Source organism: Nyctereutes procyonoides, unplaced genomic scaffold (genome assembly GCF_905146905.1).
Source record: "Nyctereutes procyonoides isolate TBG_1078 unplaced genomic scaffold, NYPRO_anot_genome, whole genome shotgun sequence".
NCBI classification, from domain to species: Eukaryota; Metazoa; Chordata; class Mammalia; order Carnivora; family Canidae; genus Nyctereutes; species Nyctereutes procyonoides.
In genome coordinates, this window is record NW_026575049.1 from 37,933,832 (window position 1) to 37,959,105 (window position 25,274).

Genomic DNA, 25,274 nt, shown 5'->3' on the forward strand with positions numbered 1-25,274 from the left:
TGTATTTTACTGTCACATTCCATCTTTGAGGAATGATGTCAACATACCTTAACCCCTGAGCTGGAGAAAGAGCCATGGGTACCAGGTATTGTGGGGGAGGGGGCAGCTTAAATTACTGTTTCATACTATTATCACCACATACCAAATTTGCAAAATGACCAAGTTCTGAATGAAACACCAATCAGAAATAGTCATGGCTTAGGGACTTGGTCCCTGTTCAAGACAAGCTTTAACTGAATGATTCCACCACACCTGAAGGTCTTTGTGAAACCTTCGAGTGTCAGTATGCTGCATTCGTTTGATATACTAGAAAAGCCTTCCTTCTGCAGAAAAGCTGTCTCTCATATATGTTCAGTAGAAAATTATAACCACGGGCCTACCTGAAGAACAATAAAACACATTACTGAGCTATGAATGAAAATGTATACCTCAGGTTTACAGTTTATCTTCCTTCACTTCTTGTTTATTTGTTTGCTCATCTGCTGTCATCATTAGCTGATGAGCAATACTCAGCACCAAAGATTGAAGAGAAGAATGTGGATGGTGCCACCAGTAATGATTGTTTCCCCCTGTAAATTACGGATGACTGCTCTATTTGTTGCTAAAGCAACTCCCAATATCATATTTGAATTTTGCTTAGAAGGGAGTTAAACAGGCTGTTTGGCAGACATCCTTCCTCATGGTGAAAGAAACACAGTCTGCTCTGATTTGAAGTTCTTTCATCCCCTGAGGGCTTTGGAGCCCTCTACACATTCTCTCCATGTCTCCCCCAGGATGAGAGAAGACAGTGCTGGCAGGATGCCATGAGACATGTTAGGGGCCTCAACATGGTGCGTCTTACTTCTGCCCACGGTCCCCACACCCCGAATTGATCACATGCGCCATGCCTGATTGCCAGTGTTGGGGATGTAGTCTAGCTGTGTCCTCCTGGGAAGATGATGGCCTTGTAATGTCTCTGGCTCAACAGCTGTTAATTCAGATTGGTGTTTTAGAGAATGTAATTTGAGGAACTACTTACACCAAAAATGTTAACCAGACCCAGACATAAAAGAAACTATAAAGATTCATTAGAACTATGGAGGCCAATTGAAATGGGTACCAAATAGGAAGTTATGGATCAAATGAACATTCTGGAAATACCTTAGGTGGAGATACTGTATACTGGCATTGAAAATGCAGCAACATGTTGCTAGCCAAACACAGTTCAATGAATGATTGCCATGGTGACCAACACCACAGACATGAGGTCTAAGGGCAGTATTTCTTATATTTTTCACACAGAGAAGGTACAGAGCTCTCGTATAGAAGAAAATTTTCCTGGACTCCCACCATCAGCTCAATTTATCCTTAGTATAATAATGATGTGATGTATTTCAACATGAAACTAGGCAAATTTCTGTATGTTTATTAAATGAATGAAATCCATATTAGTAGCATTAATGGGATGTAATATTGGTTTGTTTAAGCTGAATCACACAAATTGGATATGGACCGCAATAGGGCAGATTCCTTTAAAATTCCTGTATCCATCCTATTACAGACCAAGTCTTCTGATACTCTCTTCTACATAAATTTGTTTATATAGTGTATTCTTACATCATTTAGCATTAAATTTGTGTTCTTGTCTTGATAACACCCATTCAGTTGGTACTATATGATGCCAACTTGAATAGTTAAAAAAAAAAGATCAAATACTGAAATATGACGTGCATGGCCAATAAATGATGTTCTGCAGCTAAATCTAGCTTACTGTTTGTTTTTGTAAATAAAGTTTTATTGGTACATGGCCAGGCTCATCCATTTACATATTGCCTATGGCTGCTTTAATGATACAATAGTAGAATTAAAAAATTACATCAGAGACTATATGACTCTCAAAGTCTAAAATATTTACTATCTTAATACTTACCAAAAATATTTGTAGATCCAGATTGAGATGATTTGGAATAAATGCACAATATTGGGCTACTTATCTATTGCTGCCTAAGAAATTAACTTTCAGAGAGTTAAGCAGCAGCCATTTTATTGTATCTTATAATTTCATCATTTACATATTCATGCAGCTCTTGGCTGATGATTCTTCTGCTCTGTGTACTTAGCTTATGGATGGGCTGCTCTGAGGACTCCAAGGTGACTTCACATATCTGGCACTTTGCAAGGATGGTTGGAAGGCCGAGCTCAGCTGGGACTGTTGACCTGAGGGTCTACATGGGGTGTCTCCAGCATAGCAGTTTCAGGATTGTCAGACTTCATCAAAGGCCACCTACAGCCCCCAGAGAGAATATACCAAGAGGACAGGGTTGGAAGGTGAGGGCCTCTTATGCTCCATCTTCAGAAGCCTCAGCATGTCCCTTCTGCCACAATTCTATTGGCCAAGCAAGTCACTAAAGCAGGTTGAAGGGGAGGAGAATTAGACCTCACTTCTTAGTGGGAGGAACACAAAGAATTTTTAGCCACGTTCCATCTACCACACCTACTTCTTGACTATCACTGAAATGAAAGCACACAACTTAAATTACAAATACAGCAAACACAAACCCTGAAAATACATTTGAGGAGGCTGATGAGTCTGTGATCCCAGTTTGAAAAAAAACTACACAGGAAGATTGTAGGCAAAAGATAAGAGCATAAGGGTGAGGGAATCTAAGCAATTGCTTCAATTTTCAATCCAGAGCATCTGTACATGCATTATGTGTACATCTATATGTACATGTATATATGTGTACATATGTATGCATATCTATATATTACACTGTGTGTGTGTGTGTGTGTGTAGTTTAGTGGAAAGAACATAGGTTTTGATGGTGTAGGTTTTCAGAAAGGAAAATCCACATCCTGCATTTTGTTTCTTCATTTATATGACCCAAGTGTGATGGAAATTAGAGCCCTCAAATATCCATAGCCATCCAGGCTGGCACTGCACCCAGCTCTCCAGCAATGTCACCAGCAACAACAGTTACCCCTTATGGAAAGCACCTGGAATCACATTATTGATTAGAAAGGCAAAGTCCAGTCCCTGCCTCCCACACTATCTAGGTGACCTTGCATAAATTACTTACTCGCATAAAAAGCTCAGTTCCCTCACATGTAAAATAGAGATAACAGTACCTACTCATTGAATTATTGCAGTTATTAATTTAGACAGTAAATGTAAATTATTTAGCACAGGGCCTAACACCTAGTGAATGTGAATTGGTGATGGTGGTATTATTATTATATTTTGATCTCTTCAGTCTAACGCATCTAAATAATTAATAAAAGAGAACACCGATGGATGCATTGAACATTGAAGATGGCACTTTATCAGAGAGCTTTCATCTGTTTAAGTTTCAGAAGTCAAACAAAGCTAGTTCTTAGTGGGGGTGATTTGTTTTCAAGGTGATCTAAACAAAACTACAGGAATCCTTTTTCACGAAATGAGAAAAAAAAAAACAGGAAAATATGTTTTTAAACTGTTTTTCCTGTTTCTGTCTTCTTGGTAGCTAGCCAACTAACCACCTGGTTGGATGCATCAGATGCCCAGCTCCATCATGAAGAAGGAAGGGATGTAGGATTCTTCTCTGGAATTCTTACTTTACAATAAATAAGGACTTGCATTCCTTGCTGCAATAGTTGCCAGTGCCTCTATCCATGAACTTTTGAAGATCTCATCAGCTGTCTTACTGATGCTGGCTGGTTGGGTCGAGGACCCAGAGTCGTGTTCCAGAGGACCAGCCAAGAAGGTTTTTGGCTTCTTGCAGACAGAAATCAAATGCAAGTGGAGAGAAAGTAAGAGCAGAGTTTATTAGAGAAATAGAGAGCGTACAGATACAGACAGAGCATCTGGGAGACTCGGAAAGAAGAGGAGAGTGAAACAAGACTCTCTCAGAAACAAGACTCACTCTCATCTCCTTTCTGAGTCTCCTTTTTGCTTGAAGCCTCAAGTTTTTTTGAGGATGGTGGTCTGGTGGCCTGGTGCTTGTGGCTTCCAAGTAAACTGGGAACAAAGCTGTTTAGGTGTCCTCCATAAGTCACTCATATCCTGGAGCCATAGGACTTGATAAGCCAAGGGTCTTAGGAAACGTTCATGATGATGAACTGGTCACTCCTTAGATGTTATCTGTTGTGCTGGAAAATTCCAAAGAAATCATTAACTCCTCCACCTTTACAAGGAGGACATATATTATCTGATCTATAAGGTGTGTGTAAGGCAGGGGTGTGGTCCTACCAACAATGGAAGTATGAAAAAGAGCAGAAAAAGCAGTTTTTCATAGGGTCCTTTTAGTTTCCCTGTCTCAATACCACTTCACAGGGCAAGGCTTCTGACCCAGTAACTCATTTTATGTGCAGGAAGCGCGGTAATAGCTTACACTCAGAATCCACTGGTTTCACCAGATTCCCTATGGCTACGTACGGATGGCAGCATCAACAAAGTAACAGTGATGTGGCATATGCTCTGACCCAAAACTAGCACAGGTGGATCCAGGAACCTTTCATAAACCACAGGCAAAATACTGGCTCCCCCTTTCCAGATCATCGACTGAGGTCTTGGTGACGTGACTCTCTTAGACCAATGAAACATGAACCTATGTGCATTTTTCTAACCTCATTTCTTTGATTAGAGCAATTCTACTTTTAAAAGATGGGCCAGAATTTAAATTCTTATTCCTGAAAAGTTACTCTTCTGTCCAAAAGAAGCATAGATGATTTGCCTGAATCTACTTTTGAATTTGATGTTCTCTCTTTAGATTAGGGTCTTGGCAGTGACCTGGCATGTCACTGAGAAATGACTTCAAATCCTTCAAGGCTGGTGACCACAACCCATGCCTTGTCCATGTTCCTTCCCCCTCCAGATGTCTTACAGGAACCCACAAGTGCACAGTCTCACAATTCAGTGCTAAAACGTTTATTGTATTTAATAAATTGCTTTTCAAGAATGATAGAGGTGTTAATGAGATGGGGGAGGAGAGTGGAGCTCTAGGGAGTTAAAGGGTTCAGCGCGCCACCACAGCTCCCAGGGAGGTCATCAGGACAGTGACACTGTCAACCAATCAAGAAATTTCCAAAAGGTAGCATTTGGGATTTATGTGAGGAGCCTCTGGCAGAGAAAATACTCCTCTTCCTAGCCCTTGCTCCACAAAGCCACAAACAAAAAACAACCCCCAAAGCTCTAGGGAAATAAAAAGTTGATTCTCTGATGTCCTGAAGCCTGTCCAAAGGTGATGAGGACAAGCCTCCCTCTTCTAATTATAGCAGACATTGTTAGATGTTCTCCAAAATCCACATTCTTCTCCAGGCATTTAAAAATTTTACTCTGAGACTAAAACACAAACTTCAGTCTCTATCTGTCAGGTGAGAAGGGGCTGCTCTAATCCCCTGTGCAGAGGGGAGTTCATGGGGCCCGGGCCCTCAGGGCTGGGGAAGTCAGAGCCTGCATGCAGCTTCCCATGTCTGTGGCCACAACTCGAGCATACATCCCTTTGGGGAAGGGCAAATGGGCAAGGTTGACCTGAATTCTGCGACAGAAAGAGGATGTGCTCCTGAGGCTAAAAGGTGGTCAGACTCAGATGTTAGTGGATTGATTGGGAAGTCACTGAGTGTGAGTCATTTTCCAGGGGCTTTGACACAAAGCGCTTGGCTAACTCTCATCTCCCAATATCCCTGGCATTGTGTGTGGGGGTAGCCAACGGGATGTGAGCAATGGCAATGCCCACCACATCCCAGCTGGGTCATTATAAGCCTTCCATAAGTGCCCCTCCTCTCCCTTTTACAACGAGGTGAAGAAGGCCTGTGAAAACAGCAGAGCTGCCATCAGCCTGACTTCTGCACTGATGCAGATCCTGTCAGATCAAGACGAAAAATTTGGTAAAATTATTGCCTAACGTGACTTGATAAATTAGCTGAGGACTTGCCGAGCTTGTGACCCTATGGAAAGTGGTGGGAGTGAGCTAAAACACTGGAGTGTACCGCTTGCTCCTCATTGCATTTAGCAATATGTTGCAAGAAAGAGATTAATTTAGAAAAGTCTGGCCAGTTTGCAAACCAATTTAAAAGGGAGGAGGGTATGTCCATAAACATAGGATCTCAGTGGGATTAAAAACAGCTAATAACATCTAGACTCCAAATTTTTAGAAGAAAGACTTAGAAAAGTTTTGGGTAATAATGATTCATTAAGCCTTAATTAAATAAAGTGAGTCATCCCTGTGGCAATCAAGGATGTGGCCTTACCCCAAGCAATTGCTTCAATGGCCTTGCCCAGACATTGAAAGAGGTATGGAACTCAGAAATTAAAAAACAATGCAGTCTTGAGAATTACATCTAGAAAATGTCCTTGGGCTCCTGACATGTGGAACAGAGTGGGCTCACAGGATTGGAAGGATTAGAAGAATTATCCTGCTGAGGAGGATAGACAAAATAACAAAGCTCCCAAACCAAAAAGCTTTGATTCTTAGAGAAATCTTGGCCTCCCAACTTAGAGAAATTGAGCCATGGAAGCTCACAGCTCTATTGAAAGAAATCAGAACATACCCCCCAAAATATGCCATTGTGGCATAAAAATTGTTTGAGCTGAAGCCAATTAAGAGGCAGTGAATACAGAAAAAGATCTCTGCCATCTCTCTGCTTAAAAGCAGGGCATAGGGGATCCCTGGGTGGCGCAGCGGTTTGGCGCCTGCCTTTGGCCCAGGGCGCGATCCTGGAGACCCAGGATCGAATCCCACGTCGGGCTCCCGGTGCATGGAGCCTGCTTCTCCCTCTGCCTATGTCTCTGCGCCTCTCTCTCTCTCTGTGACTATCATAAATAAATAAAAATTAAAAAAAAATTATTTAAAAAAAAAAAAAAAAAAGCAGGGCATAAATTTCCATTCATGAAGAGGTTCCTCCTCCCCTCTCCCATACAAGAAGGCAAATAACCACTATCCCTGGAGGCAGAAAGTTGGTACCAACTTGAGTCTACATAGCAAACTTTCCTAAAATAATCCTCAACTTCCATTAATTTCACCCACATATCCACCTTTCCACAATGTACCACTCCTTAAAGCCCAGGTCCCTTTCCTTTGTCTTGTTGCTTTTCCAGAACTTATCACTCTTTGTTAAAATGGCTCATAAGCCCTTGGGTCTAACTGCTTCTCTTAGTCTACATTCTTTTTCTATGGAAGCCTCCGTATGCATACATAATACACCTTTCCTCCTCTTAATCTGCCTCCTGTCAGTTTTAAGTATAGAGCCCAGTCACTTAAAGAGAAGAGAGGAAAGAAAAAGGTGTTGTTTTCCTCTCCTCCACTGTCTAATACTCTGGAGTCCCTTCCACTGTGAACACATGATATAGGGAACAAGAAAAACCCATCCAGAGGCAGAATCACAGAACTCAATGGGCAAGGCAGTTCTTTCTAGGCTAGAGAGGAGAAAAGATGTTGAATCAAGGAACTTTGCCCCATGATAGGGCAGAAGGACCTTGTAATGCCAATCTAGATTTGCCAGTTTCCTTTGCGATTAGATAGGGCAATGTGGTTGAGTTGCAGCCAGTGGAATGGGACCAGAAGTGATGGGACCTACTTCCTGGGCTGGCCCAACATTTCTCTTGTATGATGCTCCAGATTGTATCCTCTTCCCATGACTGGATAGAGATGACCAGGGCAACTTTGAAAGTTAAACAAAGCAGAGCCTCACTCAGCCTGGGCCCCTGAGGGGCTGCACAGAGCCAAGCTCCCTGGTGACCAGAACCACTCAGAACTGAAGCCTGAGCAAGACATAAACTTGGGTTGTTGGAAGCCATTATGTATCTGGGGGGTTGATTTTTTAATCCTAGCTAACAGTACCTTAAATAGTATACTGATTGTGTCCAAATGTTTTCCTGATTTCCTGGGCTACTAATCAAGGTTGAACTTCGGAGTCAGCTGTCAATGACAATTTTGCTGACACTTGGAAGCCTCCTCTGCCTCCAAATCGCCCCCTTGTGTTCCAGTGCCTAAAACCACTCTGCTGGAGATACTCCCTTCAGTTTCCTAGTTCCTTGACGTTGGACAAGACAAAGAAATTCTCTGAACCTCAAAGCCCTGAGTTGTGATGTGGGGATAGCAACAGAGCTACTTCACATGACCATGTGAAGAAGGAACCTGGTAACGTCACAATGCCTGACACAATGCGTGTTCAGTAAAGGCTCCCATTATTGTTGTTGGTATTATATTTATGATATGATAATATTATTATTATCTTAAAGAGATCCGTATTCATGTGAAAATCTTCTTGATCTGAATTCTTCAAACACCTTCCAAAGGACAAAAGAAGGTGTAATCCCCAGTGCCTGAATGGAGCAGCTTAGTACTAGCAGAGAGACGGGGCAGGTGAGGGAGTAGGCTAGGAGCTGGACCTGTGACCCTTAGGGGGCCAGGGGACACCACAACTGAGGGCATCTGTGTTAGGATCCCATTGCAGCCCAGGCCAGCTGTGACGCCATGGTCACTTGCTACAGCTCGGCTTCACATAATGCAAAGAGCTGGCAGCTGAGGGAATGAGGATACTAGGTTTTGAAATAAAAGGAGTCTTACAGGAGTAGAGGAAAAAGCAGCAGTTTGAGGAGAAACTAAGCTGAGGGCAGCCAGAGAATTAGGAGCTAGTCTCTCAGGGCAAGGCCAGAGTCAGTTCCATCAATGGCTGTGGAGGGACAAAGTGTTTTTCATAATATTTTCAGGCCACTCACATCACACTTATGTTCCAGGCCAGCTTTCAGGACCTCCTGAATCATATCCTCTGGAGGCAGAGCCCAGGAATCTGAATTTTTAAAAGTCTCTCTGTGATACTTATCACTATCATTCATGAGCTAGTAGTTGCTCGGTAACTGTTAATTTTCTTTCTCTGTGCTGGTGAAAGACATTGAAAAGATCCTTGCACCTGGTAAATTATCCCCTGGCTCCCACAAAGCTGCATATCAGAAAGAAATTAAATTGATTCCTTTATTTGCATACAAATACTTCTGCCCTGGTTGTGTTTCAAAAGATCTGTGTTCAAACAGTTATCTCTTCTTTTACATAACCCTGATCTGTAAATAATGTTGGAAAGTGTAAAGTCTAAGCTTCCTGAGGGTTTATTCATGTGTGTGTGTGTGTGTGTGTGTGTGTGTGTTACTGGCTGTATTTTCAGGCCCAGCACACAAAAGTTCTGCAATGAGGGCTTATTATGGTGTATTAAGTTTTAAAATAAGACTCAAACTAGAATCTCAGCTTAGTTTCTTGGTAAAATTCTATTCACATCATTCATCAGAAGTTCTATAGAGAAAGTTAAGCAGCTTCAGTCTCTATTATGAAATAGCATTGTTCTTGGTGTTCTTTCCATGCATTTCATTAATCATGATATGATGACTCAGTAATATGTAATAAGAAGGCCAAGCTTTGCATTCATACAAGCACTAACTGCACATATGCATATGTATTAAGAAATACCACAATTTATAACAATAGGTGGTCAAATATTTAAATTGTTGGTGAGGCATTATTTACTATTGTTTATAAAGTGTGTCCCAATTAAGATCACTGGTCTTGAATTCATTTTTGATCATTTTATTGTTACCACACTCTGTAAAAAAAAAAAAATCCTTGAATAGAATACTGGTTTTCATCATCTCACCATGGAGAGGGAACTTATCAGAAAAGAAAAAGAAAAGAATCATCCATATTGAAGAGACCCAAAAATTGCATTTTTGTGTGATGTATTCATACAAGAAAAAAAAAGTATTAAGCATGCACTATGTTCTAGGTATTACTCTAGCTAATAGGGCGTTCGAAAAAGTGAAACACAAAGTTACTCTCCTTTGGATATCTTATAGGAGAGATATAAATCCGTGTAAACAAAAGGTTGTTCAGTGGATACTACCTCTTGTTTCCTCACCCTCTCCAGGGAACCCCGCATCAGTCAGTGTGCGGATCCAGCATGAGTAAGAGGGCAGGGGACATCAGCGCTCTGCCGAGTGACATGCTCTGTTAGCTACTGCCTTGAGCAGATAGGAGAGGAAGCAGGCTGATAGACAGAAAGCTGTAGATTGTGCTCTCGGGAAACCCACTCTCCAGGGGGGTGGGGATTGCAGTGCCAGGAGTTTCCAAGGGAAGTACAGTCTATGCATGGGGCAAAGCCAAGGGGCGGTGGGGGGCAGGGTGCCTGGTCGGTGCCTGCTCAGAGCCAGCCGTGTGCTCTGCTTTAGCAGAGGTGGCTTCCCCCAGCCTTAGAGGGAGTGCTGTGAAGCCATCCCTGACCTCTAGAAGCTTACAGTCCAGTTGAATAACAAAACAAATGACATGTCCAGTTAGAGAGCAAGTAAGGACCAATCGGATGTGATTCTGAGTTTACTGTCTGGATCCTGCAGCCTTGTCTACTCCCAACTACTGGCTGCCTGTCAGCTGTAAACTGTGTAAGCCCCCTCCCTCTCTTTTTCTGCAGTCAGGCTCTTCCATAGTACTGACCTCTTGGGTGGTTGTATTCAATGACCACCTCTGGGTAGGGTGCTGGGAAGGTGCTCGGCACACAGTGCATGCTCAGCAAGCAAGAGCTATCCCCGACCAACACAAAGCAAAAAGTGCCCTGAACAGTGTTTGCTTCACATTCACAGGGAAGATTATGGTTTTCAGGAGGAACAGAGGTGAGTAGTGACTGTACACGGAAGCATCCTTTTTATTGGAAGCAGGACAGGAAAGGGTGGGGGGCTGCCCCTCCACAGGTGTGGCTGGCCGACACTACACCATCTTCTCTGAGATTAGTGGCAAAGCTACAGACGCCAAGAAGGTGTACTTTTTCTCAGATGAAAGACTCCCAGTTCATTCCCATGAATACTGCACTTCAGTACCAGACCAGTTGAATTAAGGGAGTTCCAAGGCTTAATTTAAAGAGAAAATAAGGTTTGCCACAGTAATTAACCAAAAAAGAGACAAGACATCTCAGAAGGAAATTCAAATTATCCCAATGCTGAAGTTAATAAGAATGCCTTTTTGCTTTTCTCCCTAGAGGTTATCTGGATCTCACAAATTTGCAGCGTGCCTCAGCTCGTTGGTATTCCTCACCGAGAACTACTGGCTGCAGAATAAAAGGTGACTCTAGAAATAAGACCCTATAGTGCTGCTTCCCTGGAGCTGTTCTAAGGGTTCTGTGGCTCACTCACCCTCCTTTTTCTCTGCCTGGTGACTCCTGAGCACTCATGTGTGTATTCCTATTATGAAAGAAAAGGAAATGGTAGGGTTAATTTTCATACCATAAATAAGAAAAACAAGGAATTTACATCCTAAGAAATGGTCAGAAATAGCTAAGAAAAAAGCCAGTAAAGAAGTGTGAGGAAGACCCAGGCATCCCAGCCTGGTCTCTGGGAAGCCTGATCGCCTCTCCCGCAAGCTTCACACATCCATCCATCCATCCATCCATCCATCCATCCATCCATCCATCCATCCGTTTACTCATCAGATATTGATGGGCATTGACTATGTTCTGGGTCCTCTGCAACACTTTGAGGTACAGGCATAAATGAGACAATTGCTGTATGCCTTGGGGTTAGATATTTCCCAGCTCCAGTCTTCTATGATCTGTCCACCTCTCTTAGGAGCCCAGTTATAAGTTCTATCTTTATTATTCCTTGGGTAATGATATTCTAAGTTAATATGTCTTTTCATTTTAATTGGACCAACTTAACAGGCATTTCAAATACTAAGCTGAATAACTTTTTTGGGCAACATATCCAGTCTCATAGCTTGAAATACTACATAGACACCAATAACCCCCAAAGTAACCGTTCAGCCCTTGGGTTCTAGACTTGTATATCCAAAAGCTTTCTTGACATCTCTACTTAGACATCTAATGGAGTTCTCAAAGTTAATATGTTCAGAGTGAGCTCTCTAGCTTTCCCTCAATACCTCCTATAGATCTGCAACCTTGATAAATTCAATCTCCCTTCTTCTGCTGCCCAGCATAAGAACAACAGAATCTTCCCTAACTCTACTTTCTCTCACACTCCATATCCAACCCATGAGCAAATGTTCCTATTCTCATGTAAGGTCCTGAACATCATCCTCTCTTCTGAGTAATACTTAGGAGCCTTTACCTGGTCTTCCTGTTTGCTTTCTTGCCTCCCTTCTGTTTAATAACTTGGACAAAAAAAAAAAAGGTCTCAAACCTGACAAAAGATAAGCATTCAGTCTGTTTGTTTACGGAATACAGAATGCTGGAACTCCCTCATAATTCAGCAGGCAGCATGCATTTCATGTAGTTTTAGTGACCTGGTGCTACAACCAGTTGGTAGTTTCTTTCCAGGACTTCTATACATGGTAGGTCAGCCAAGAAAATCACACCACGGTTTGTACTTAAATTTTGCAGAGCTCTGCTATGACATTTATTAACTCTGCCTACAGTGTTCCTTCCTTAAAGGAGTGGGACCATTCCCTTCAAAACGAGATAGGGCCACGCAGGAACATCACCCACTTCCAGAAAGGAGGCCATTCCATCCTGTCTTGGTCTGTCACTCATTTACTCTGGCACAGACATTCCCCCAGCTGAGACCCCTACTCTGTGGATGCTCACTCCTGCTGCTGCTGCAGATTGCCAAGCAGCCTCTCTCCCCTTGTCAGTTTTCTGGCTCATTGGTTCCCCCATCTAATTTTAAATCCCAACTGAATATCATCTGTGTCTTGCCTAGGATTCTTTTGTCCCCTGCCTCCATGCTGTGTGTTTTTGAATGCTATCATTATCACCTAATTCAGTGGAGGAACTTCAGGAGAGACTCAAGACAAAACAAACAATTCTAAATGATGCTGTAATGTGCGTTTTTATTGCTGCCATTACCTTTAGACCAAGAGGGAACTGTTTTTAAGGGATTAGCAAGCCATGTTGAGAATTTAGGAAGGTTAATAAGTACATGTGATTTGCTTTCTGTTAGAATTTATGGTTTATAGAAATAACACTTGGCTACTTTATGTAAGGACACAGAAGAAAAAGAAAGAAGGAGATCATTTCCAAACTTTCCAGGAGCCAATTCACAAGATTTTTTTTTGACAACATTCTTTCTTCAAGTAAGGGATTAAAGTTTAGTAAAGACTTTGATACCTTTTGTAAAATGCATATCCTTAAAATCTACTGCATTCCATGGTCTTTGAAGAAACTTCTACAATGAGAAAAAAAAGGTAATAGATTTCTAAGAAGGCATATTTTCAATATATGCATGTTATTGCTCATCCATATTTATTCACATTCAGATTAGAGCCTCGTGGATACGGAAAACAGCATTTTTTTATTTTTGCAACTATCAGAGCATTCAAAGTCATTTGATAAATTCATGCCTAGTATGTTCCAGGAGCAATATTGAGAATTGGAAATCACTGACCACCAAATTAGTAGTGGCAAAGAATTGTGGCAGCCAAAAACTCAGCAGACTGATTCATGCCATGTGGTCAAGTGTGAGCCAAGTGCTTGCTCCTCAGTTCTGCAGCTGTGGGAGACAACTTCCAGAAGCCTGATGGATGCTTGCATTGACTACCTAACTTTGATCATTGTCATCCCTGCAGGATGCCTCTTCTCAGAAAGACTAAGTTAGGGCCCTTGCTTTACATTTTCATAGCATCTTTTTTTTTTTTTTTTTTTTTTTTTTTTTTATGATAGGCACACAGTGAGAGAGAGAGAGAGAGAGGCAGAGACACAGGCAGAGGGAGAAGCAGGCTCCATGCACCGGGAGCCCAATGTGGGATTCGATCCAGGGTCTCCAGGATCGTGCCCTGGGCCAAAGGCAGGCACCAAACCGCTGCGCCACCCAGGGATCCCCATTTTCATAGCATCTTAACTGTTCTTTCATACCACCTTGCCCACTTAAAAATGAATCAATCAAAAAAAAAATGAATCAATCAGGGCAGCCCCAGTGGCACAGCGGTTTAGTGCTGCCTGTAGCCTGGGGTGTGATCCTGGAGACCTGGGATCGAGTCCCACATCAGGCTTCCCGCATGGGGCCTGCTTCTCCCTCTGCCTGTGTCTCTGCCTCTCTCTCACTCTCTCTGAATGAATAAATAAATAAATCTTTTTTTTTTAAAAGTATCAATCAAGATTTACATAGGCAGGGACCATATTTGTCTTATTCACCATGTCCACAGCATGTAAATCATAAGAAACCCATGATAAATATACATTAATTGATTGCCATGTTGGTTAAAGGCATAATAAAACTCTAGCAAATCTATCTATAGAGGGGCAATCAAATGGGGCAACCAAGGTAATAGAAGGCTGAAATGAATCCATTCTGAAAGATGGAAGTCATTAATGGATCTGCACCATTCATATAGCTTCAGAGGATTTGGGCAAGGTACATTTTGCTTTAGAATATTAGATGAATGGGCAGCTTTTGATACAGTTCTACTCAGCATAGAGGATAGCAAACTTCTGAAATGATATAAGTATCTGATAAAAATAAAATACATACGTTAAAGAAGCATTACAATCTGTTTATGACTGAGGAATTTATAAAATGTTCTCAAAAGGAATACATGATGTTTGGGTATTCTTCTACTTTATATACCTTCTGAAGTGAGATTGTGTTGTTCAGATATTTGTTGGAACTGTAGAGGGCAAAAGACTTTCCCCCTCTTCTTTCGGGTTCTGTGGCTGGCCTCAGAATCACAGTGACAAAAGACAAAGAGGAGAAAATCATACAGACCACATTTGATGTGATGTTTGTGATAAACATGGAGGCCTCCATATATAAGGAATGAAAACCCAAAGAAGCAGGTAGGCTTGAGAGTTCATATGCCCTTGTCACAAAGAATGATAACTGTGCAGACATCCCAGAACAAGGCGAATAGGAGTTTGAGGTAGGGAGGGAAAGTTGTGGGAAGGTGACTAGGAAATGTACAGGGAAACTTAAGGAAAGGTACAGTTATTTTTTTTAATATTTTATTTATTTATTCATGAGAGACACACAGAGAGAAAGAAAGACAGAGAGAGAGAGAGAGAGAGAGAGAGAGAGAGAGAGAGGCAGAAACAGAGGGAGAAGCAGGCTCCCCACAAGGAGCCTGATGTGGGACTCAGTCCCAGATCCTGGGATCAGGACCTGAGCCAAAGGCAGACGCTCAACTGCTGAGCCATCCAGGCTCAGATAGTTATTTTAGTAGGTTTTTTTGGTACAGATTCACCTCCATGTCAACTCCTCGTCCCCAGTGATTAAGATATTCTCCTCTACCTGGTGTGGGAGGGCACCTTTCTCAGGAAAAATGTGTGCCCTGCTTTTAGGTAGAAAGGAGGAAGTCAGAAGGCCATCCTCATAACTGTTTTTTCTTAATTTCCTTCAGTTTAAAGTAAGTATTATGACAGAGTGGCATATCTGGGGGTGTAAGTACCATTGTTAATGTCAGTAACACACTGTTGAGTATGAAGGACTATGGTGGTATCCTGATCTTTATGTTAGATTCCATACTGCATGCTTAGTATGGTAGAAATAAAACTGTTTAGGCTTGTTTTAGTGATAGAAGCTGCCTTAGAATACTGTGTTATGCAACAACATGGATGAATCTCAAAATTTTTTGCTAGGTAAAAGTAGTCTTATCAAAATAGTATGCACTGTATGATTCCATTTACATGGAGTTCTGGAAAAGATAAAACTAATCTACCCTCAGAAAAAAACTGAAAAATAGTTGCTTCTAGGGGGTAAGGGTGGCGATTGACAGGAAAAGGGCATGAGGGGCATTCTGGGGGAAGCAATTTGCAATGTTGATAGGGATTTGTGTTATATAAGTGCATATTTTTGTCAAAACTATGCATTCATTCTATGTAAATTTCACCTTATATTGGATTCCAGTTCATGATATCTGTGAGAGAGGAAAAACTTTTCCTCTACCCTCTTATGTTCTGGGACTGGGGCCAGCAAACTAAACTGACAAAATATAGATTAATGGGGTGGGGATACACATTTTATTAACATTTCACACATGAGGAAATAAGTGAAACTCAAAGAAGCAGTTAGACTCAGGGACTTACATGCCTTTTTAAAAAGGAAAGAGAGTTTAGATATGAGGGATGATAGATATATGAAAATAGGAAATATTTGGGGGAAACTAATGAAAGTTAAGGGATATTTTGATAAGGTCTCTTTATGCAGACTTATCTCAATGCTGACTCTTCATCTCTTTTATTGCTGGTACAAGAGACAGGGTCACCCTGGGAAAGAGAAATTTATGCCCTGCTTTTAGGCAAAAAAAGGGAGAGAAGAGAACTCTTCATACATTTGTTGATTCTCAATTGCCTTCAGCTCAAAATAATCCTTATTCTAAAGAGGCATATTTTGGGGTAACATATCCTGATCTGCTTCAATATGCATACTAAAGCATTTAGAGGGAAGTATACTGATAAGAAAAATTTACTTTAAAATACATCAAAGATAAGATGGATTGATGAATATATGGAGGATTAAATAGTCAAACGGATACATAATTTTTTAAGTACAATAAAATGTTAATGGTAGAATCTAGATAGTAGGTATAGAAGTGTTCATTTATAGAATTATTTCAACTTTGCCAAATATTTGCAAATTTTCATAATAAAGAGTCAGTAATCATGTGTCCACTGTCCAGGGAATGGCATCTCACTGAACCCCCTTGGTAAGACTGCACTGCTGCAAGACCCACAAGCCCATCCCACAACTTCCCTGAATCCAGTTGTGTCTCCAGGGATTCTGGACTTTTCTGGAGGCTCACATGGTCCTTAGTGATCTGACTTGGACTATGTGCTTCTGATGAATTCCCATCTCTACTTCATAACCTGTGGCTTTGTACCTTCATGTCTCAGAGAGCTGGAACTAGCCCCTCGCCCTTGACTCTCCTTGAAAGCCCCCTCAGCAGAAACTTTACTGAAAATCAGGAGGGACAGAGAAGGTTGGCACTGCTAACTTGCAAAAAGCACCATTGGAATATTCAGAATTCCTGCTCTTGCTGCCAGACCCTCTGCTGCCTCCAGCCCCGCAGCTCGCTCACCTCTCCTTCTTCAGACCTAACCCTGGCACCTATCGTCTCGCTGCCAAGGGTCATCAAAATAATTTGCCTAACAAAAAACTGTTCTTTCCCCAGAGTAGCTCTGTCCAATGGAAAGAGAACGTGAGCCACATCTGTAATTTTCAATTTGCCATTTGCCACATTAAAAACCTAAAGAGAAACTCTGCTGTTGGGAACAGCATGGCAGAACCTGGGGCTCATGGTGCCATGTGACACAGGCAGACCCAGAAGAACCAATGCCATATAATCCCACTTACATGAGGAATGGAATTTGAGCAGAAGCAGGGTAAGAAGGCAGTTCCCAGGGACTAAGGGAAGGGGAAATGGGGAGGTACTATCAAAAGGCTGCCAAGTCACAGTTAGCAGAGATGAGCAAGCCCTAGGGTCCACTGCTCAGCACAGGGCCTGTATTTACAGTACTTCCCCCTTATCCGCTGACTTTCCACATTACTTGAGATCAGCTGGGTCCAGAAGCAGATGGTCCTGTTTCTGGTGAATTGTCAGAAGCTCACTAGTAGCCTAACGCTCCATCACCACACCTACGTCATTCACCTCATTGCATCTCATCGTGCGGGCATCTTGTCATCACCCATCGCCACAAGAAGAAGGGTGAGCACAGCACAGTAAGGTATTTTGTGTGAGAGAGACCGTATCTTTTATTACAGTATATTGTTATGATTGTTCTATTTTCTTACTATTGTTGTGAATCTCTTACTGTGCCTAATTTAAAAATTAAACTTTATCATAGTTATATACATCTAGTAAAAAACAGAGTACATATGAGGTTTGGTATTATCCATGGTTTCAGGCACCCACTGGGGGTCTTGGAATGTATGCTTCCCAAATAAAGGATGACTACCGTCTACTCAAAAATTTTCTGGGGTGCATGGGTGGCTCAGACTGTTAAGCATCTGACTTTTGATCTCAGCTCAGGTCTTGATCTCAGGGTTGTGAGTTCAAACCCCATGTTGGGCTCCATGCTGGGTGTGGAATCTACTTAAAAAAATTGCTAAGAAGGTAGTTTTATATGTTAAGTGTTATTACCATTCAATAAATAAATAAGATGAGAGGAAACTTGTGGCAGTGAAGGGTATGTTTATGTGGCATGGATTGTGGCAGTGGTTTCACGGGTATATACTTATCTACAAATTCATCAAGTTGTATACATTAAGTATGTACAGCTTTTCATATGTCAAGTATACCTCAGTAAGGTGGGCTTAAATCCAAAAATAGAGAAACAGGGGAATAAATTTTCATAATATATTTTATTTAACCTGATGTATTGGAAATTTCCACCTGTAAACAATATAAAAAATATTTTAAAAATTCTTTTTACCACCTTAGTAGGTCTTTAAACCAGAATGTATTTTACTGTTACAACTCATCTCGATTCTAAGTAACCACATTTCAAGCGCTTGTTAGCACATGACAGCGGCCACCAAATTATAGAGTAGAAATCTAGAAGAATTCTGCCTCTGGCTTTTAGACAGAGAGAGAGAGAGAAAAAAAAAGTGCACGTGTTTCCTGTGACATGCACTTATAGAGTAAGTTGGCAGCTATTGTCCAGGGAAAAAAGTAACGAGGCTTCCTTTTGGTTTTAGGAAGAATTCCCTTCATAGCTCAGTTCACAGCGTCCTGGGAGGGGTACACAGTATGCATAGAAGCCTCCCAGAGGGATGAGGGGCAACATTTAAGGTTCAATATTATCATCATGCCTCTGATGGACTGAGATGACTTGATGTAAGAAATCCGACCTACAAGGACACCAGGAACTCCTAAATTTCCCTATAGCACAGGAGACAGAAAGTCTGGAATGTTCCTTGGCTCAATGTCAAGGCCTAGATTGTAAAGAAGAAAGACTCCTTCTGCCCACAGCACTTGATGATGTTGGAGACACTACTAGTATGAGCTTCCTTTGACAGAAGTGTGTGCATGTGCGTGTACACATGTGCGTGCATGTACTGAAGAGACCACAAGCTATAAAGCTGCGGAGGTGATGACATCCCCGAGGTCAGTGAGTGGGTGCAGCACTGCAGGCCAGAGGCTTCTTTTAGCAAAGCCTTGAGGAATCACTGACAGGCCAGTGGCAGCAGCACAGGACTCGGCCACCAGGACAAACCCACCCATGGACAGGGAAGACCCTGGGGTGCCAGGAAGCCGGTCCCAGGGACAGGGACACCAGCCTGCCAGGACAGGAGCTTGTGGGCACGCCACTCTGTCTGCAGACAGCACATGGCCGTTCCCGGGGCGGGGGTGTCAGAGTACAGAGTCTCGGGTCTCACTCACACCACCTGCACTCAGTCAGGTCCTCCATGCTTCACACGCACGGATGTTTAAGAGATTGCTTTGGTGTGTTTTCCACTTTTCTCTAGAAGACACTCAACACCAGAGCTGACCTCTGGGTTTCATTTAACACAGGGGATCAGGGAGGGAAAAGCTCTATTGGGTTTGGCAGGGTAGGGGCTCCTAGGGTTAAATTTAATGAGTGACAGGAATGTGATCTGATGTGCACCCTAAGCCGTTGAAGTTACAGGACATCTTCGTTACCTCACCCGCAATCATACCGTTCTACACTTAAATCCAAAATATTAAAAATAAGAATGCTGAAGATCAAAAATATGTATGAATGTATATTTATATCATATCTATTATCTATATTATCAGAGACTGGCTGATTGTCCATTGCCCCATGGAAGGCCATGGCTTGGGTATTAGGGCAGAACCGTAGGTGTGAATGGTGAGCATTGAAGGATGAACACAATGGAGACGGGCAGAGTGATGGAGGAGAAGAGCAGCAAGAGATCAAGAGCAAAGGTCGTGGGTCAGAGAGGGGACCCTCAGCTTCCTGCAGCCATCTCTCCAGTGGACTCTGTGTCTGTCCCTTATGGACACCCCAGAGCCTGTACCTTCTGAAAGATGGACTTTTGGGGGGTAAAGGAAGCATCAGGCTTTGGTTCACACAAAAGAGAGGCAGAAATGCTTCCATTCAGCTCTTGATTCAAAATGCATGTATTGAGGACCCACTGTGAGCAGAGCATAGGGAGAGGTGTGGGGAGGGTGGGCAGGAGCTAGAAAGTGCTAGACTCCCTCTGACTGTGGGAGCTTGCAACCAAGTGCTGAGTCAAGCTACAGGTAGAGCAACACTGGACAGGTGTGAAAGTCCCATATATGTGATGGAGGTATGGGTACCACAGGAATGTTTCAGGAGAGATCCATGAGGCACATCATTAGAATTGAGACCCACCTACTATCCAAGAAGAAAAAGAAATGTAATCATCTTTATTCATATATTCACTGTTTCTTCCTCAGGCATGCAATTACCGATGCAGCAGAAATGCGTGATTATCATTGCTATCAACATCGAGCTCGTATTAAATGTCAAGTGCAGATTGATTAAGAAAAAAGATCACAAGGCTGTCAAACTGAGTCTCCCTCAAAAGACAGAAATGAAAGTAATCTCTCCCACTAGGTATCTTTCCTGGAGAAGAACAGGGCCTGTAGCCAGCAGTTCAGCTCAACGCTTTGAGAAAGATCCTCTTCTGAGCCAGAGGGGACTCTAAAACTAATTTGGTCATCCTAAGCTTCAGGGTCCAGGGTGAGCCCACCTATCCACGTTTGGGAAGAAGGGTTTATCAGTAACACACTACAGCATTGCCACTTTGTCTAACGTCTCATCAGAGGCTCCATCTTAAATGATTTTCAGTGATTTCAGTTCAGATCCTGAATCCCTCAGGATGGAGATGGTGACCAGGGATGATTTTCAGGTCAGGGTTCTCTCTTCTAGTTCTGTCTCTGGGGCTTGGGGCAAGGCTGCCCTCTCCATAGGCACGGGGACATTTTCATTGTCCCTGACCATGGGAGACCAATCTCCCAATGAGGGACTGTCAGCCTCTCAGTCCCGGGACCAGGGCAGCTCTGCCCAGTGCTGCTCTGTGCATGCACAGAAGCATCCTGTCTGCCCACCCTGCTCCCCACCTCCCCCACCAGCCACATGCTCAGTGGAGGTTCTTGTGCATCTCTCCTCCTAAGGAAATCACATGAGCTCAGGGAGCAGACAGAAGTCACCACTGCCCAAATGTGCTGATAGTTCTACAAGACTTGTTTTATATGCAAGAAGCCAAATACATTTGAAGCGTGGGATTTTTCTGAATACAACTACAAAAGCCCATGTATACTTTTGATCATGCCACCATAGACACCCCTCAATTATCTAAGGGCTGATTGCTCCACAAGTGGGAACCATTCCTTTGTATCCTTTTAGGCCATGGGATTACAAACAAATAAGAGATAACATTTAAATCAAGTTGGATTGATGGTGAAAGAGGAATGGACATCTCAGAAGGTGCATAATCAAGCAGAATAGGAACATGGTCAGAGAATCTAGGAGATGAGCATATGACTCGTATGAACTGCAGCTAGGGCTGCAATCCCCAACCACAAACTCGGTGCCTTTAAAAGAACATTTGTTCTCTCACAGTTCTGGAGACTAGAAGTCCAAGATAAGGTGCCAGCAGGGTTCACTGCTTCTGAGGACTGAGGGAGAAGGATCAATTCCACACCTCTCTCCTTGGCTTATCGATGGCCGTCTTCTCCTGTGTCTTCCCTATGCACCTGCCTGTGTCCAAACTTCCTCTTTTTTTAAAAAAAAGATTTATGTATTTATTTATGATAAACACAGAGAGACAGAGAGAGGCAGAGACACAGGCAGAGGGAGAAGCAGGCTCCATGCCAGGAGCCCGACGCGGCACTCAATCCCGGGACTCCAGGATCGCGCCCTGGGCCAAAGGCAGGTGCTAAACCGCTGAGCCACCCAGGGATCCCCCAAACTTCCTCTTCTTATAAGGACAGCAGGCAGCCTGGATTAGGGCCCACGCTCATGACCTCATTTTAACTTAACCACCTCTTTAAAGACCCTGTCTCCAAATACAGCCCCATTCTGTGGTTACTGAGGGTTACAAGTTCTTCAGATGAATTTTACAGAGACACACTGAGCCCATAACATGGGTGTTACCTCTAAAATTCTTTCAACCTTGCCTTGTGTTTCCACCTTTTTAGAATTAAATGACAAAAAATGTTTAAATCAGGTAAATATGTTTCTTGTTTACAACTCTTCTGAGCAGTCTTGCCAAGGAGGAGAGATCATAATCCCTAAACCAAGAGAAGCTGGATGTCCATAGATTAACATGCTGCGTGTCAGCCCTTCTCCCTGGGCAGAGATTAGAAGGTAGGCTGCAGCACTCCATTTACAATGGCTGCTAAAAATCTCATAACACTTGGTTAAGTGTCTTAAAATCTCTGGATGGTAAACACAGACAATATCAATCGCCATCATAGCCTGGGACCTCAGTGCCTTAATTTAGAGTGAAAATTGCTCAATAGGACTCAGCCTGCTCTCAAACCTCCAACAACATCTACCAACAGTCCAGGACAGAAAGTAGGCTGCAATTGGGAAGACCTGAGAGGAGAGTGTGCCACTAAGTGGTGGCAATTCACATGCAGCAGCCACCAAAGCATATGGGTGTGTTGGGGTGGGGGGAGCATGAATCTCCTAAGGATCAGCCAGTGGGACTTCTGTCCTGTATCTCCTCTGCAAAAAAAGAAACAAACCCCAAGCCATCCCAAGGAGTAGAGATAAACAGCTTTTAGCAAAATCAAGTGGATGCAGGTTAGGATCCAATCAGTATCCAGAGCAATTTACAAGTAATAAAATTGGCACTTAGGCATTTTAAATGGAAATTTTAAGTTTATGGAAATTCTAAAATTATGGTGGGAGTAGAGAAGCTACAGCAGGGGACTGCCCAAAATGTTTCAGCAGGCTGCTCAGTGCTCCCACAGACTTTCAACATTGGCACATACTGTAAGTGCAGAGTTAGGTCTCCTTCGATCTGTTTCAGCTCCTCAACAGTGACGGAAGTGACAGTGCAGTTACTGCTGCCTTTTTTCCATATAACTCATCTCAGACACTAATCATAGCAGGCACAGAGTGGACACACTCCACGGTTGCTGCAGAAGTCTTAGAAAATGATGGGGAATGTGGGGAATCAGAGCTTGACTGCTGCCCTGGTCATCAGCTGGTAGTGACCTTGAGAAAGTCACTCTTTCTGCAGGCGCGGGTTTCTCCACTAATTGAAGGTGACAGTTTTAATCTATGTTCCAGGAGCACTGAGGGGGAGGAAGGGCTCGAAGTATCCTGCATGTCACTGTTTATGACATCCCAGGCAATGAGGTCCATGTGCTACACAGGGTGTGGATGACCTTCCTAAACAACAACAACAATAACAACAACACGGAGAGAATTTTTAATGCCTCGAAGTTTAGCATACCACTTAGGGGACTTTGAGACAAGATGGCATTGCCTTAGCCTCACACTGAGCCATTTGATCTGGTTTGCAGGAAGTACATTAAAAACAAACACAATTGAGCACTCGAGGTCCACGAGGTCCACGGGTACCCCGACTTTGAGCCAATCCAGTCCTAGCCGGAAACAGGCATCACACTCAAATTGTGTCATAGAAGAACGTTTAATGGAATGATTATTTGTAAAGATGTGGCACAGTGTGGAGGATCGCAAAGGACAGAACAGCACCCGGGGGCACCTCTGGGACTGAAGGAGTAAGGAAAGGGAGGGTGATTCACAGTGGGGGCCACTGGAGAGAAGCTGTGGCATGGTCCAGGGGCACGGTCCAGCCGGAGGTGACACCGGACAAGGGAGCAGGAAGAGTAAATGCCCCAGCCTCCTCTGTCTCCTATTCCACCTCCTACGGCTGATGCCCAATGGCCCAAATCCACAGGGGGCAGAGGGTCGGGAAGCCCAGTGTCGCCTTCCATGCAGGCCAGCCTCACGGACAAGGAAGGAGGGCTCCACGGTCGTGCCGACTGTGAAGCCCACTGTGTGGTTAAACACAGAAGTTCTGCTGTTGGACTGCAACCAATCCTGGCTCTTCCACTCTTATGAGTTATGTGAGTTACGCCAACTTTCTGTAAACTGCCGATGCTAGTATTACAGAGTGAGCCAAAAATAATCGAACGTTTCCAAAAAATGTTCCTCAGCAACTAGGAGGGAGGAAAGAGTTGAAGCGGCTGGCCTGGGGTCCATTCACTCCTTGTCCTAAGGGATACCCTGGCCTAAACTCCTTGTCAGCTAAACAAATGGGTGAGGGCACTAATGGTGTCTCCTGGGAGGAGAGGACTTTATTTAATGAATGCCATTAGCAGGATGTCCTAATGAATAACTCTCAGTAAATAAACCCAGAATCTATGAAGCAAGGCTTCCTGGAGAGAATGTCACATAAACTTAACTCTCTGGGGCATAGCACGGGATGTTTTGGCATCGGAACCCTCTCTGCTGTGTGGATCCCCACAGAACTTCACTTGGAGCCCATCTATTATTCTCTGCCAGACAATGTGGGTCTGATAAGGGAAGAAAGCCCCTGGGAGCTCCATGGGATGTTCCAGATCTCTCTCTCTCTCTCCCTGCTTCATCTGTGGCACTGGGTTGTCTGTAGCCCAGAAATTATTGGTAAAGCTTGGTACAAGATAAGATCTCTCATTTGGTTGTGGCTGATGTGACAAGTAAATCAGAGCCAGGGGTTAGAGGGAAGACGTTTAAGCAAGGTGACAGGGGAGGGCTGAAGGAGGCACTCACCCACAGCACCGTGCAGATGTAGGTGGGCAGCTGGAGTGAGGACCTACTTCAATTTTGCATCCCGGCACCTGTCCGGCCCCCAACCTTGTGCCACCCTAGCCTGTCCTCAAGGCTAGTCAGTTAGTCCCGTGATCCTGCAAATGGTCAGCGGGCACCCCTTGTGGGGCAGGGCTCACCTCAAGCCCAGGGTCTGGTTCTGTGGTGGTTAATGTGTGCTCGGAAGAGAAGCGGTGCCAGCTTTACCTACACCTTCCCAGATCCCCTCTCCGATGCAGAGATTTTCGTTGTCTGCATTTTAACAGTATCACTAGGTGAGTTGGATGGCTATTAAAGTCCGAGACTGTCTGCTCTGATTCCTTGTGAACTTTTGTGATACATCCTGGTTAATGATTGAAATGGCAGCCACGTCTTGGTTCCTTGATTGAAAGCTGGGCAGGAGGTGACCTATAGTGTAAGATCCATATCCAGCAGCTTTTGACAATTTTCATATGTGAGCTCGTTTCCAAGAAATCTGTTTTTTAAGGTGTCCAATACCTTTTGTATTTCTGTGCACCTAACTCATAGGGCCGTTAGGGATTTCTGAGTGAACAGATACAGAACATCTGGAATGGTTCCTGGTGCTTGGAAAGTTCTCAATAAATATTAGCTCTTACTATCCT